This window comes from Lolium perenne, chromosome 3, assembly GCF_019359855.2.
Source record: "Lolium perenne isolate Kyuss_39 chromosome 3, Kyuss_2.0, whole genome shotgun sequence".
Classification (NCBI taxonomy): Eukaryota; Viridiplantae; Streptophyta; class Magnoliopsida; order Poales; family Poaceae; genus Lolium; species Lolium perenne.
Window position 1 is genome coordinate 178,712,748 of NC_067246.2, and position 12,890 is coordinate 178,725,637.

The following is a 12,890-nucleotide window of genomic DNA, read 5'->3' on the forward strand; positions in this document are numbered from 1 at the left end:
TCTTGGCGAGTCTCTTGGGGCACTCATTGGAGTAATGCCCAACCACTCCACACTCATAACAAGTGATGGTGGCCTTGTCCTTGTTGGCGACGGGGATGGCGTTGCTTCCAGTCCTAGGGCCAGTGTTGTTGTTGTTGTTGTTGTTGTTGTTGTGGTTCCCGTTGTTGTTGTTGCCTCCGGGCTTCGGGGGTCCTCCTTGGTTGTTGGTGTAGTTTGGGCGGTAATTCTGAGCAGGGGGCTTGTTGTACTTTGGAGTATATCCTCCAGATGAGTTGTTGCGGTACTTCTGGGTATTGCTGGACCCATGCTGGTTCATCATCCGGCGTTTGCGGTTCTCGCTGGCCTGATGAAGCTTGCCCTCCATCTGAATGGCGAAGTCCACCAGGGCTTCTAGGTCAGCAAAGGGAATGTTGACCAGTACAGTCTGCATCTCGTCGTGGAGTCCGTTCAGAAATCTTTCCTTCCGCTTCTCATTGGTGTCGGTCTCGTCCGGGGTGTACCTTGACAGAGTGAGTAATTTGTCGCGGTATTCTACCACGGACATTCTGCCTTGCTTGAGTTCGCGGAACTCGTCTCTCATCATCTTGATCAGTCCTTGGGGCACATGCTACTTGCTAAACTTGAGCTTGAAATCCTCCCAAGTCATGAACTGACCTCCGTTCATGGCACAGGTGCTTGTCCACCAAGCGCGGGCTGGTCCGGCAAGATAGTGGGTTGCAAACAAGACCTTCTCATTGGCTTCCACTCCAGCTACTTCCAAGTTATTCTCCATCGTCTGGAGCCAGTCATCGGCATCGAGGGGCTCTTCGGTCTTGTTGAAGATAGGTGGGTTGGTGTTCTGAAAGTTCTTCAGTTTTGACCCAGGGTGGTCGTGGTTCCCATGGCCATTGTTGTTCTGAGCGAGCTGTTGCAGTGCAGCAATGTTGGCTTGGCGTTCAGCTCTCTCGGCTTCTCGGTCGGCCATCATCATCTCTAGCATCTGCAGCATGGCGTCTTGGGTGGCGTTGCGGGTTGGCGGGGCCATCTGAACATCGGAGTGGATGATAAGATAAGAGGGAAATTTCTACGGTTTGTTTTGAATTAGAGTTCACGAAGTTCAAAACTTAAACATTTGAGTAGTGTTGAGGGGGGTATAACCAACAACACTTTTTCATTCATACCAAACATCACACATTACAAATCTAACACACCGTTGGTTTGAAGAACCATTCATTCGCTCTACGATACAAGGGGATCCTGACACAACTCACACCTACTTAAGTGCTGGGGTGATACTACTCTTCCGGGTGGATTCTTCGTCTTCACGGGTGATGTGCTTGGCAAGAGGCGAGGGCGTTGTCCAAATCCCTGCGGGTTTTGTACAGCCTGAAGTCCTGGTGTGCTACATAGGGGTTCATCTCCGTGTGTGGGGGCATGGTCATCGATCGTCCCATGGAGTCATGTCTTGGGTAGTAGATGAAGCGAGTGTTCTTGATCTTGTTCTCATTTTGTCCACACAGGCGGGAAATTGCTTCTTGCATAGCTCTGACTAGTCCTTCCTTCCAAGTGTTTCCCGTTACCGAAAACCAGGTGGTTTCCCATGCCGGGGCTCCAAGCTTTCTTCGTAGATCAGTAGAAACTTCCCACCGAGGTGTTTCTACGGAGTGGTTGTGGAGGGGTATTCCGAAGAACTCGGGATACGGGTGTCCTAGATATTCCACTAGTTGCTTCAAATCCTTTTCGAACCTTAGGTCGCCTCCAGGACCAAGCTGATAGAACTCCCATTGGTACTCCATCTGTGAGCAATTAGGATAAGTAAGTTAAAGAAGTAGTCAAGTGTGCAAAGTTTTAGGTAGTTCTACAAGGAAAAATTAGGGCATGAATTTCTCATTTTTTGAAAAAGATCTCAAGGATGAGAGGGCGAATAAGTTTTTCCAAGTATTCACTTCTTTGGTTTTGAAACTAAGTTTTTCAGACGTCCATTCTAACTAGGGTCTTCTAAGGTCAAACAATGGCTCTGATACCAACTTGTCAACACCCGGATTTTTAAGTCCAGATGCCTGTTATGCCATACATCGCAATCCCAGGAATATTGTTGTTGCGAGACATAACAGTTGAATATCATAAGTCATCATTCATTACATACCATAGTCGTCTTACAAATAGAGATCACATGATCCAATATTACACAAATAGTTGATCTATTGATCAACGGACCCCAAAGTTCATAGTTTCATAGCGGAAGCGTAAGTAGAAGGGACTCTCTAGTCCACAGGCCAACGTCTGACGTCAGAAGATTCCCTAGTTGTCGTAGGCGTCCTGCTGGTCGTCCTCTTGATAGTTCTACTCCTCTTCATAGTCTGGCCATTTGAATAGCCAGGGACACAGTCGTGAGTACTTTAAAGTACTCGCAAACTAATACTAATGTAAGTACTAACAATTCTAGTAAGGGGTGCTAAGCTCTAGTTTATTTTGCATAAAGCCAATTTTAGTTCACCAACCTTTTAGTAAACAACTCTTCATGTGCTAACTAACTCAAGTGGGAACATTAGTGTCATTCCCACAACTCTGTTGTGGTTCGAAGTCAAAGTCACCTTTCCAATTCAAATTCACAAGTCACCATTCACCATTCATAGTTTTTAGAAAAGTTCTGATGACGGAACAGTATGGCCTTCCCAACTGTCCATGACCGCGGACGCGGCTATTCGAATAGGTTTAACTCTGCAGAGGTTGTACACTTGTGCCACAACAATTGCAATAGCTCGTCAGGTAATCGGCCCCGATTTATCGTACGCAAGACGCGAACTACCAATCCTAACCTTTCATTTACATACCCTAGTATAGGCACCTCTCCCCATGAGCTTGGCCTCCCGGTGATAGCCAACTGTTATCCCGGAATCGCACAGGGCTTGGCCGTACAATTCACCTCAGTTCACGTCATTTCACTTTCAACGGAGGCAGCCTCGGCATAACCCCTATGACGCTTGTTCAGAGGGAACCCATACTAAGACACCTAAATTTCCAGCTAAGCCTTACCCAGATTCAGGTATTGTGGGGGTACTTGTAAAATTGGAATGATATCGCATCCGAACCCAACCATCAGTTTTTGTAAAGTTCACCCAGTCATTCACAGATCATATTCACCTTCAAAATCTTTCAAATAGAATGACTCATCATTCCAAGGTTTTCAAAGTCATTTCATTTCACAAGTTCCCAACTAAGGTAGTCACTTTTAATTTAGCACTAGCATCTAAGTATGAGGGGTGCTAAGTACTTTGCTTTGCTTCTAGGCTAACCTTGATACTCTTGTACTAATCCAATACTAATCAAGTGAATCATAAATCAGAAGTACTTTGATAAAACAGAAGTAAATAAAGCTTGTAAAGTAAAACTGGGAAATAGGATCATAAGCATAAAGCAAATGGGGTAATGCCTTGCTCATGGTGAGCTTTGCACTTTGCAAGAGTATTATCTTGCATTGGTGTTAGCTTGCCTTGGTGGTTGAGGTGGTCAAAGTGCTCTTCTTCTTCTGGGTAGAATCCTTCCTCTTCCTGGTATTCTCCGGCACTAGCGTCTATATACGAATATGAGGATACAATCACCAAACAATACTTAAGTATCCTTAATTAGCCTTAATGGCTCACTCCAAATGATCTAGCATCATTATTGCTACTTAAAATTAATCTAGGGTTTCTTACTTAGTGTTAGAGTATAACTTCTCTCCTTATATATGTAAATGATAGTTTCCATATAGTTTTGGAAAAATAATTTCCTCTCATTGAATCTTCTTAAGATTTAATTTCCTCAAACAATTATACATGAAATCATGTTGACATAAGTCAACCATTCATCATCATCATTTGAGGAATTGATTTAAATGAGGTGGAATACCCCATACCATTTAATAATGCCTAATATGATTTAAATTCACCAAGCATTTCATTTGAGAGTATTTGACCAGGGGTCCATACTTCATATGAAAGTATTTGGGACAATATTTAAATGAAGGGAAGCACTTCATATAATTTGCATAATAGTTTTGGACAATATCAATTACATAAACTAGTCATATTGTCCATTAATTTAACTAAGTCATGATCATGCAAAGTGACCACACCATTTTCTTGCATAAACAATTAGTGTAAGTCAAATGTGAACTATTAGAGTTGGAATTAATTAAATATCATTTTTGGTTGATTTTTAAGATTTATTTGAATGTGCAAAAGTCCCTGACTTGTTATTTTTGTCACATTAATTCTACACAAGATTTTGAAGTGGGACCAGTGGGGTTGGATCAAGCATTTCCTAAGCTTTCCAACAATACAAAATTTGTTGAATTTGGTGCAGTAGATTTGAAACTATTCAAATTTAAACAAAGCATCTGTGAGCTAATTGAATTTAAAACAGAATTTTAGATTTGAAATAAATGGGCTGCGCGGGAAAAATAACGGGCCGAAACGGGCGAGAGGGAGTTGGGCTGGCCCAACAGCGCATCTCGCGCGGCAGGACGCCTGACATGTGGGGCACGCTCGTCGCCGGGTCATAAAACCCGAAACGGTACCGATCAGTCTCAGACACATGATTAGGACAAGGATCGACGGCTCACATGCGTCGTCTACGTCGACGAGAGGGGAGATACTGGCGGCGAGGGTTTGATGCTGGCGAGGTCTCCGGCGGTCGGCGAGGCAGGGCGTCGACGGTGTTCGAGGTTGTCGACGACGGCGGTTCCAGTGGTGGTCGTGGGAGCGTCTGGGGTGGTCGCAATCGACGGCGGCGTGCAGGTGTTCTGGCGGGGCTCCGGCGACGAATTGGCTTGCTCCGGCGGCCAATGTGGATGGGGAGGAGTGGAGGATGCTCAGGAGGAAGAGGGGAAGCGAGGAGTGTGTGGAATTCGGCTCAGGGGGTGCTCTATTTATGGAGGCGAGGAGGTCCGCGGAGGTGCGGCGAGGTCGAGCATGGAGCGGCCGCTCTGGGGCTCGAAGGGGCAAGGCGACGTGCGCGCTAGGTAGACGGCGTCTAGGCGATGCTAGGGCGTGTGCTAGCTAGGTGGGGGACGACCTGGTGAGCGAGCGACGTCAGGGTCTGGCGGCACGGACGCGGAATATCGACGAGCTGGTCGTCGGCGAGGGTGCTTGCGCGGGGCATGGAGCATGTCTGGCGGGCGCTGGTCGTCCAGTGGAGCGATTTGGTGAAGGGAGAGAGCGAGAGGGGGCCTGGGTTGACGGCGGCAGGTGGTGCTCTGAGCTGCCCGTGGCGTGCTCTGGGGCGTGCCCACGCCGTGATCGGCATTGCCTGGGCCGCTCTGGGCGCGCGTTTCCTGACGCGTGTGAGCTTCCTCTCCGGCCATGGTGGGCATAGGGGGTTGCGAGGGTCGAGGTGGTCTCATTTGACAAGGGGGCCAGAGCTGAGGAAGAGAGGGAGAAGAGGAGGAAGAACATGGCCGGCATGGCCATGCACATGCATGCTAGGGTTGGTTTCCTAGGGTGGCTGTGCTGGTGTAGGGAGAGAGGGGACAGGGGAACCAAGTAGGGTAGTTTGGGGCATTAGGGTTGGGGGTAGAGTCACTATTTCAAATAGTGGCAAATAGTTACATATTGGTAAATTACAATTTTGCCCAAATTTGGTTGAGTTCATATGGTTATAAAATTTGAAAGTGATGAATTGAGTTGAGTTGTAAATGACCAGAGAGAATGAGAGGTGTTGGTGGAATTTAGAAATTCAAAGAATTGCAAATTTGCTAAGTGTGAGATTGTTCCACATATTAAAAAGTCCTAACTTTACATGAGCATAGATTTTTATCCAAAGTGAATTTGGCATGGTTGTCTTCACAAAAGTTGTTCACCTTGATGTGCTCTTGGATGACATGCAAGGAATTGGGAAAGTTTAGTTTGAAAAACTTGAGATAGAGGGGCTCAAAGTAGTGATCAGACTAAAAATGGCAGATTTGACCATTATCACATGTGATCACAATTTGGGTTTGAATTTGATTTGATTTGTGTTTCTTTGATTCCAAAAGTTGTAATAAGTGTTTAGTATCATATTACAACTAATGGTGAAAACCAAAATGGTCTAGGTCAAAGATTTAGAAAAATGGCATAAACCATATGTGAGGGTTTTGTGAAATTCTAACTTTTATTCTTTTATTTTTCTTTGCTTCATTTTGACAAGAGTGAGGTTCATTTGGTGTTAGATTGAGTTAGGTGAAAGGTTCAAACCATTTTGAGGCAATGGAAGTGGCTAGGTCAAGATTTGATAATTTGGCTAAGTGTGTATGTGAGTGAAAATGGGATTTTCTCCCTATTTGTTTTCTCTCTTTTTGATTTGATTTTTCTTGACTCCAAAGTGATTCTTACTAGTTTAGGAACATTTCCCAACAATTGAAACCATTCCAAAAGGTCTAGTTCAAAGATTTGCAAAATTGGCCATAACACATGAGAGGTGACATGTCAATTTTTCTTATTCTTGTAATGTGCTCCCCTTGCTTCACTTGGGCAAGGTTGAGGGTCAATTTAGGGTTAGATTAGGTTTAGAGATGGTTTCACACCATTTGGTCAAAGTAGAAGTGCATAGGACAAGAATTGGTGAAAATGGCTATGTGTCACATATGCCTCTATGCATATGTGGCATTTGATTGTTAATTTGACTAGGCTTGACCCAATTGATGTTGTTGAGTGTTGAAATGGTATATAGGAGTGATCCAACCATTCACTACAAGTCTTAGGGTCAAGATCCTCAATTTCACAAATTTGATATTTTGCTCTCATATGCCTCTATGGCATTATTACTTTCCTTTTAAAATCTTTTGTTTCACTTTGGATTGGGTTTGAGAAGTACTAGATAAGGTTTATGAAGGTTTTCCAATCCTCTAAATAAAGTAGAAAGGCCTAGGGTAAAGTTTTACAAAAATAGCCATAGGCACATATGCCTCTATGCATATGTTTGATTTTATTTGTTTCACACTTGAATTGGTTGGTAAGTGCTTTGTTGAGTGTGTTGAGGTATTTCAAGTCATCTACTCAAGGTAGACAAGGCAAAGCTCATCATTTTCAACAAGTCTTCATAGGCTTGCGTATGCCTTTTTCTTAAATAAGATCTTTTCTTTTTATTTTATTTTTCAAAGATTGATGACAAGAAGGATGAGGTTTAGGGTTTAGTAACTTTTGCAAGGGTTCACCGCCATTTTAGCAAGGTAAGAAAAGTAGAGTTCAAAACATCCATATTAGGGCTATATGCCCACATATGTCTTTTCCTTTATTTTAGGTTTCTCAAAATAGATCAATTTGATTTTTGAGCAGGTTAGGGTTTAAGGTTTTTCTTATTTGATTTCTTTCTCTTTGATTTTATTTGGTTTGTGATCTTCACTTGATCACTTTAGGGTTTTAGGGTTTATCACATAAGCATAATAACACTCATCATGGCAAAACACAAATATTAGGTATGAGCACTAAGCATAGCACTCTATTTTAGAAAAGTTTTTGTTGGTTCTCATTTTTGGAAAAAGGAAATTCATTTTCTCTTTGTTTTGAAATTTGGGGTGTTACAACAAGCTTGGACCAAAAACCGTGGATTGTGTTCTTCTGGGCTATGCATTTCATAGCATTGGCTACATATTTTTGATAGTAAAATCTGAGGTATCCGACATGCATGTTGGTACAATTATGGAGTCGAATGATGCGACTTTCTTTGAGAACATCTTTCCTATGAAAGAAACGTCTAGCTTATCAATTCAGGAGATGCCCAGTTCATCTACTCAGGAATTATTTCCTGAACCTACCATGACTATAGAACACTTTGATAATCCTGTGGAGAATGACAATGAAGCTCCCAAAAGGAGTAAGAGACAGAGGACTGCAAAGTCCTTTGGATATGATTTTATTTTGTCCCTCATGGATGACACTCCCACTTCTATTTCAGAAGTCTATGCATCTCTGGATGTCGACTACTGGAAGGAAGCTGTCCGTAGCGAGATGGATTCCATCTTAGCCAATGGAACTTGGGAAATTTATTGATCGTCCTTATGGGTGCAAGCCTGTAGGATGTAAGTGGGTGCTCAAGAAAAAGCTTAGGCCTGATGGTACTATTGAAAAGTACAAGGCACGTCTTGTGGCCAAGGGTTATACCCAGAAAAAAGGTGAAGATTTCTTTGATACATATTCACCTGTTGACAGATTGACTACCATTCGAGTGCTACTATCCTTGGCTGCCTCACATGGTCTTCTCGTTCATCAAATGGATGTTAAGACTGCTTTCGTAAATGGAGAGCTTGAACAGGAAATTTATATGGAGCAGCCTGATGGATTTGTAGTAGATGGTCAAGAAGGAAAGGTGTGTAAATTATTGAAGTCTTTATATGGGCTTAAGCAAGCGCCTAAGCAATGGCATGAGAAGTTTGAAAGAACTTTAACCGCTCAAGGCTTTGTTGTAAACGAAGCTGACAAGCAAGTGTGTATACTATCGCCATGGTGGGGGCGAGGGAGTTATTCTTTGTCTCTATGTCGATGACATATTGATATTTGGGACCAACCTTACTGTGATTAAGGAGGTCAAGGAGTTCCTATCTCGTTGTTTTGAGATGAAGGACTTGGGAGTAGCTGATGTGATATTAAACATCAAACTGCTGAAGGATGACGATGGTGGGATTACATTGCTTCAGTCCCACTATGTAGAAAAGATCCTGAGTCGCTTCGGGTATAGCGACTGCAAATCTTCTCCAACGCCTTATGATCCTAGTGTGATAATTCGTAAGAATAAAAGAATTGCTAGAGATCAATTGCGATATTCGCAAATCATTGGCTCGCTTATGTATTTAGCCAGCGCCACGAGGCCTGACATCTCCTTTGCTGTAAGTAAACTCAGCCGTTTTGTGTCTAGACCTGGAGATGTTCATTGGCATGCTCTTGAGAGAGTTTTGCGCTATTTGAAAGGCACTGCGAGTTATGTCATTCACTATACTAGGTATCCAAGGGTACTTGAGGGTTATAATGATGCAAATTGGATATCTGATGCTGATGAGACTAAGGCCACAAGTGGTTATTTGTTTACACTTGGAGGTGGCGCTGTTTCCTGGAAGTCTTGCAAGCAGACCATCATTACAAGGTCAACTATGGAAGTAGAACTCACATCATTAGACACAACCACTGTTGAAGCAGAGTGGCTTCGTGAGCTCTTGATGGACTTACCTGTGGTTGAGAAACCAATACCCGCTATTCATATGAACTGTGATAATCAAACTGTGATCGTCAAAGTAAACAGTTCGAAGGATAATATGAAGTCATCAAGGCATGTGAAGAGGAGACTGAAAACTGTCAGAAAAATGAGAAACTCCGGAGTTATAGCGTTGGATTATATCCATACGTCTAGAAACATGGCAGACCCCTTCACAAAGAGACTATCACGAAATATGATAGAAAATGCATCGAGGGAGATGGGTATGAGACCCACACTATGAGCTGCCCACGGTGGTAACCCACTCTATGTGATCGGAGATCCCGTGAATTAGAGCTGGGAGACATGCTGTTGGTCAGTTGGGAGGAGAGTATATATCCTTATAGCAATTTTACCAGTCCATAAGATGCAATACTCTCCTAATCTGCATGGCAGGTTGATAATTATCTTAATGTGTTCTAAGTGGCTTATTTTAGCAGAGATGTTGTCCTAGAGAACATCTTTTGAAGAACACACCTATATGAGTCTGATTGTTAAACGTCGCGATCTATGAGAGTTGGATGCTCTCTGGTAAACTCATGAAAGGCCCAGGAGTATGACATATAAGCTCCAAACCGCGAGGAAGTCTCGCGGCAGCCTAGTATCGGTCTAGGCTTTGTATGAAGCTAGTGCGCAGAAAACTTGTAGTTCAAGGCACAGTCCACTATCCAAGTTGCAATCTAGTGTAATATGAAGCTTTAAGTGGAAGTTCAACTTAACAGTCTCCACGACATACCGGTATATAAAACAATGTTCTGGAAACTTATTGATGAGATGTGTCAATGAGAGTTTGTGGGGGATTGCTGGAATTTTGGGCATTTGGCCTTTGGCCCATGGCCCATTATCAAATTCTGAAACTCACATGGCCCATTCCAAAAAATCAGTGGCAACACTAGTGGGAGCTAAAGTTTAGTCTCATATTGCTAGTTGGGAGAGAGTTGGAGTGGTATATAAGATGGGCTGTCCTAATCCTAGTAAGTGAGTGAGAAGAGAGAGAGCCCTCGCGCACTCCTTCTCCCCCGCCGCCCGCCTCGCCACGCCTCGCTGCTGCTTGCGCGTGACGGGTCTTGCAACGACGCCATGAAGTAGCTCCTTGTGACGGTAAAGCACACGTCCGTTGGGAACCCCAAGAGGAAGGTATGATGCATATAGCAGCGAGTTTTCCCTCAGTAAGAAACCAAGGTTATCGAACCAGTAGAGATGAAGACCACGTGAAGGTTGTTGGTGAAGGAGTGTAGTGCGGCGCTACACCAGGGATTCCGGCGCCAACGTGAAACCTGCACAACACAATCAAGATACTTTGCCCCAACTTAACAGTGAGGTTGTCAATCTCACCGGCTTGCTGAAAACAAAGGATTAAATGTATGGTGTGGAGAATGATGTTTGCTTGCAAAGAACAACATAGAACAATGATTGCAGTAGGTTGTATTTCAGATGTAAAAGAATGGACCGGGGTCCACAGTTCACTAGTGGTGTCTCTCCAATAAGATAAATAACATGTTGGGTAAACAAATTACAGTTGGGCAATTGACAAATAGAGAGGGCATAACAATGCACATACATATCATGATGACTACTATGAGATTTACTTAGGGTATTACGACAAAGAACATAGACCGCTATCCAGCATGCATCTATGCCTAAAAAGTCCACCTTCGGGTTAGTATCCGCACCCCTTCCAGTATTAAGTTGCAAACAACAGACAATTGCATTAAGTACTGTGCGTAATGTAAACAATACAAATATCCTTAGACAAAGCATTGATGTTTTATCCCTAGTGGCAACAACACATCCATAACCTTAGAACTTTCTCACATCGTCCTGCATTCAATGGAGGCATGAACCCACTATCTAGCATAAATACCCCCTCTTGGAGTTACAAGTATCAACTTGGCCAGAGCCTCTACTAGCAACAGAGAGCATGCAAGATCATAAAAAACACATATATGATAGATCGATAATCAACTTGACATAGTATTCCATATTCATCGGATCCCAACAAACACAACATGTAGCATTACAAATAGATGATCTTGATCATGATAGGCAGCTCACAAGATCTAAACATGATGACATAATAGGAGAAGACAACCATCTAGCTACTGCTATGGACCCATAGTCCAAGGATGAACTACTCACGCATCAGTCCGAAGGCGGGCATGGTGATGTAGAGCCCTCCGGTGATGATTCCCCTCTCCGGCAGGGTGTCAGAGGTGATCTTCAGAACCCCCCGAGATGGGGTTGACGATGGCGGCGTCTCAGGAACTTTTCTCGTATCGTGGCTCTCGGTACTAGGGTTTTCCGATACGAAGGAATATATAGGCGAAGAGGTAGCGTCGGGGGAGCCAGGGGGTGGGCTCCCCATACCTGGGCGCGCCAGGGGGTCTGGCCGCGCCGCCCTATGGGGTGGCCCCCCTGCTGGCCGCCTCCGACTCTTCTTCGCTGTTCTGGAATCCTCCGTGGAAAATAGGACCGTGGGCTTTTGTTTCGTCCAATTCCGAGAATATTTCCTGTGTAGGATTTTTGAAACCAAAAACAGTAGAAAACATGAACTGGCGCTTCGGCATCTTGTTAATAGGTCAGTACCGGAAAATACATAAAAATGATATAAAATATGAATAAAACATGTAGGTATTATCATAAAACTAGCATGTAACATAAGAAATTATAGATACGTTGGAGACGTATCACTCGCCTCGTCACGACACGTCACAACGCGCCGCGGGTTGCGGGAATCTCGCCGAGCCGAGCTTATCTTTTTGCTGTTTGGGAAATTAATCCTGTAATCAGTTTTGAGTCATTAACAGACGCGTTACTCAGCCGTTTTGCCTTCCGGTTTTTCTGGATCGTGGCTGTGCCGACTCGGACGAGGTCTGCGTCCCACGACCTTCCCGAACCGCAGTACATAAGATCCTGCGCAACCCTAGCCGCATCGACCAGACGCATATGCGACTACCTGTTTCCAGTTCATTGCGCCGCCGCCTTCGTCTTCCTCATCCCGTCCGTCGGCGTGCACCGACTGGCGGGACAGTAGGCCTCCGGAACCCTGCCTCTCGTGAACCTGTACGGGTGAGGGGCAATCAGGTTTTTGGGGAGCGCTCTGGCACAACTACTGGCATCACGACGTCGTCATCGGACGACGATTTCCTCCACACCGACAACTTCTTCCTGGACCTCAGTGACTTCTTCGGCAACCTCAACATGGGCGACAACGACGCTGCTGCTAAGTATGTGATCTTGTCGTTTCTTTTTCAGTTTCTGTTAGAGTTTCTTCTTCTAGTTTCTGTGGTAGATGCGATCAGTTTGTCTTGTTTACATGTGATCTATTCATCTACCTTACTAGTCTGCATGATTAGTTTATTTGTTATTTTCGTAGTCATGATTTATCAATTACTCGTACGGATTATTTCATATAGATATTTGCTTATATATTCAACAAATTTGAGGTGTTATTTTTCTATATATTTTTACGAAAAGCATGCGGTAATAATAAACCTAGGGTTCATCGACTCACTAACATGAATTACTACAAATGTGAGCATCCCTAGGAAGCTCATGTGTCACCTGATTGGTCTCCCTCTTACAAAGCTCTATTGATAAAAAAAACCCTCCAAAAAATGTTATAGACGTCGTATATTGCAGCTAATTAGGCTGCCAAAAATTCCCCGGTTTTGAGAGAGATCACAAAACTGATGAAAGTCTTCAAA